Below are 4,003 nucleotides of genomic sequence, written 5' to 3'. Positions count from 1 at the left end.
TTTCCTCCGCTTACTAATATGCTTAAATTCGGCGGGTGATCCTCCCTGATCTGAGGCCAACGATAAAAAAAACGAGGCAGACGCGATATCCGTCAACGCGACGGCGCCGCTTTCGTCGAGACGAGAGAGAATTTTCATTCCGATCGTTCCGACGTCGGCGTCGACGCGCTCTTCGGACGTCGAGTCCGCCTACTCGATATATATACAATATATATATATATATATACGAATGTTTCGATGTCATCACGTTCAACGATGCGAGCGCGCTTTATTTACACATCATATAAACACGTTCGTCTCGTATACGTCGTAACGATCGCGGAGCTTTTGTATTCGAAATTTTGACATTAGAGTATGAACAAAAGAAACGCACGTACTCGATAATCACGAGACGAAGAGATCACCTAAACTCCGATTACCCTCTTTGATCGAGAACAACTCAATGAAACGATCGAAAGGTCGGAGATGGGCGCTCCTCGTCTGGCGACGAGCGACGCTCTCAGTCTCTCTGACGTCGCATAACGAAACTCCGTGACGTAAACGTACACACGAACGCGTATATAAAAATATAAATAATATATACACACACACGCATGTAAACGTAAACATACATACACATCGTATTTGTTATATTTGAACGGACCGAGAACGAGATTTATATTAAGTATATTTAAACACGTAATATAACACATCGAACGCGGATACCGTCATATGTTCGAGAAACGTCAGTCAGTCTATTGAGTCGGTTACGAAATAATAGACATTACGACATTAAACATTGAACAGTGTGGTTTATATTTTTATACAGCCGGCCCTCAGACAGGAGTGGTCCTGGATGTTTCTCCACGGACCGCAATGTGCGTTCGAAATGTCGATGTTCAAATGTGTCCTGCAGTTCACACTATGACGCGCAGTTAACTGCGTTCTTCATCGACCCGCGAGCCAAGTGATCCACCGTCCAGGGTAATGGTTTTTAATTTGTTTTATTTTTATAATTTCTACGATCACTCGAACGATTCTATACGCCAGTGATATGAGTTTATTTTTTTTTTATTTTTTTTTTTTTTTTCGTTTTTTTCTCTTATTTTTAGTATACAGAGAAAAATTCAAAAAATTAAAAAAAAAAAAAAAAAAAGTTAAAAAAAAAAAAAGTACAAAAAAAAAAAAAAGAAATATACATTTTATTTGAAGATGACGATGTGCGTTAACACATCGTACTTTCCTCGAAATCGACATCGAAAAATATCAGAATAGGACGCGTTACACGACTCTGGACTCTGACTCGGACACACTGCTGTGTGAGAGAGAGAGAGTGAGAATCGCGTCCTCGCATCGAAACGACACATTCCGAACGTCGATATTTGTGTTTTAGAATTTTATTATCGTTCATTATCGCACTCTTTCGAGATTGATAATTTACGTTAATGATCCTTCCGCAGGTTCCCCTACGGAAACCTTGTTACGACTTTTACTTCCTCTAAATGATCAAGTTTGGTCAACTTCCCAGCAACGCCGACGGCCGTGAAGCCACCGCGTGTCGGTCCGAAGACCTCACTAAATCATTCAATCGGTAGTAGCGACGGGCGGTGTGTACAAAGGGCAGGGACGTAATCAACGCGAGCTTATGACTCGCGCTTACTAGGAATTCCTCGTTTATGGGGGATAATTGCAAACCCCAATCCCCAGCACGAAGGAGTTTCAACGGGTTGCCCGGGCCTCTAGGCCAGGGAGAACATGCTGATTCCTTCAGTGTAGCGCGCGTGCGGCCCAGGACATCTAAGGGCATCACAGACCTGTTATTGCTCAATCTCGTGCGGCTCGAAGCCGCCGGTCCCTCTAAGAAGAATTTTAATACGCCGCCAGTGAGTTGCTCGACCGAAATCGAGCACACCTAAATGACGACGCCTATTTAGCAGGCTAGAGTCTCGTTCGTTACCGGAATTAACCAGACAAATCGCTCCACCAACTAAGAACGGCCATGCACCACCACCCACCGAATCAAGAAAGAGCTATTAATCTGTCAATCCTTCCGGTGTCCGGGCCTGGTGAGATTTCCCGTGTTGAGTCAAATTAAGCCGCAGGCTCCACTCCTGGTGGTGCCCTTCCGTCAATTCCTTTAAGTTTCAGCTTTGCAACCATACTCCCCCCGGAGTCCAAAATCTTTGGTTTCCCGGAAGCTGCCCGCCGAGCCATTGTAGTAACGTCGGCGGATCGCTAGATGACATATTTACGGTTAGAACTAGGGCGGTATCTAATCGCCTTCGAACCTCTAACTTTCGTTCTTGATTGATGAAAACACCTTTGGCAAATGCTTTCGCTGATGTTCGTCTTGCGACGATCCAAGAATTTCACCTCTAACGTCGCAATACGAATGCCCCCAGTTATCCCTATTAATCATTACCTCGGAGTTCTGAAAACCAACAAAATAGAACCGAGATCATATTCTATTATTCCATGCACGAAATATTCAAGCGGCATTTTGAGCCCGCTTTGAGCACTCTAATTTGTTCAAAGTAAAATTGTCGGCCCATCTCGACACTCACTGAAGAGCACCGCGATAGGATTTTGATATTGAACCGGCGTTTTACCGCCGGCTCACCGACGATATGCTCCGCAGACGTGTCAGTATCACCGCGGATGCGGTGCACCGACAGCGCGGCGCACAAATGCAACTACGAGCTTTTTAACCGCAACAATTTTAGTATACGCTATTGGAGCTGGAATTACCGCGGCTGCTGGCACCAGACTTGCCCTCCAATTGTTCCTCGTTAAAATATTTAAAGTGTACTCATTCCGATTACGAGGCCTCGAAAGAGTCCCGTATCGTTATTTTTCGTCACTACCTCCCCGTGCCGGGAGTGGGTAATTTGCGCGCCTGCTGCCTTCCTTGGATGTGGTAGCCGTTTCTCAGGCTCCCTCTCCGGAATCGAACCCTGATTCCCCGTTACCCGTGACAACCATGGTAGTCGCAGAAACTACCATCGAAAGTTGATAAGGCAGACATTTGAAAGATGCGTCGCCGGTACTGGACCATGCGATCGGCAAAAGTTATCCAGATTCATCAAAATTAACGACTTCGGACGAGACGCCCTCCGTCGATTGGTTTTGATCTAATAAAAGCACTCATCCCATCACTGGTCAGAGTTCTGATTGCATGTATTAGCTCTAGAATTACCACAGTTATCCAAGTAACTGAGTAAGATCTAAGGAACCAAAACTGATATATTGAGCCATTCGCGGTATCGCCTTAATACGGCTTGCACTGAGACATGCATGGCTTAATCTTTGAGACAAGCATATAACTACTGGCAGGATCAACCAGGGAGCTAACCGAGACTTGTTGAAGTCGTCAATTACTCTTCTCGTTTCATATTCGCATATAAAATACACACAAACTTATGCATGCATGTACAATATACGCACAGTATGAAACGAGCGTCTCACCGTATCGTCGATCGCGTTAGACGCGATAGATTTTAACGGTTGACTCTTATAAAAATTTATATGAGACACAAACGCGCTTTAAGCACGCGCGCGCGCGTGCGCTATAATATATAACGCGACGACAGCGGCGGCGGCGGCGGCGGCGGAGGCGTCTTCACATAATGACACATAACGGTCACGAATTCGAACGTTCTAAACGAGATCGAGTTTTTTTTTCAAAATAACACTTCGCACACGACGTGTACGTATGTATTGTTCAACGATTATTATCGTAAAACATTGGGATCGACGCCCGGTGTTTGAGTGATCGTACCGATACTCGGGTTGTGTATTTTTTGTACATGATAAATGTAAAAATTAACAAAAAGAATTTTAGAAACGACCGTTCATATATAATATAAAAATTATACACACTATACGAATACACTGAATCTTTTAAGAACTCCGTCTCTAACGTTTTCTCATATCGTCGCGACGTCGCAGATCGACTACAATGAATCAACATTTATTCCATGAGGATAGATTGTAGCGAGAGCGACGACGACGACGATAAGAGGAA

At 44.4% G+C, this 4,003-nt stretch overlaps 2 non-coding genes across 2 annotated transcripts; both read right to left on the bottom strand.

The window, feature by feature from the left end:
- Nucleotides 1–809: 809 nt before the first annotated feature.
- Nucleotides 810–966, bottom strand: LOC125076544. Its single transcript, XR_007120496.1, has one exon. It is a non-coding gene; the product is annotated as a 5.8S ribosomal RNA (ribosomal RNA).
- Nucleotides 967–1,422: 456 nt separating this feature from the next.
- On the bottom strand, nt 1,423–3,325 carry LOC125076545. The gene has a single exon (XR_007120497.1). It is a non-coding gene; the product is annotated as a small subunit ribosomal RNA (ribosomal RNA).
- Nucleotides 3,326–4,003: the final 678 nt, after the last annotated feature.

Source organism: Vanessa atalanta, unplaced genomic scaffold, assembly GCF_905147765.1.
Source record: "Vanessa atalanta unplaced genomic scaffold, ilVanAtal1.2, whole genome shotgun sequence".
NCBI lineage: Eukaryota > Metazoa > Arthropoda > Insecta > Lepidoptera > Nymphalidae > Vanessa > Vanessa atalanta.
The sequence above is the reverse complement of the archived record's forward strand: the minus strand, read 5'-3'. Positions and strand labels throughout refer to the sequence as shown.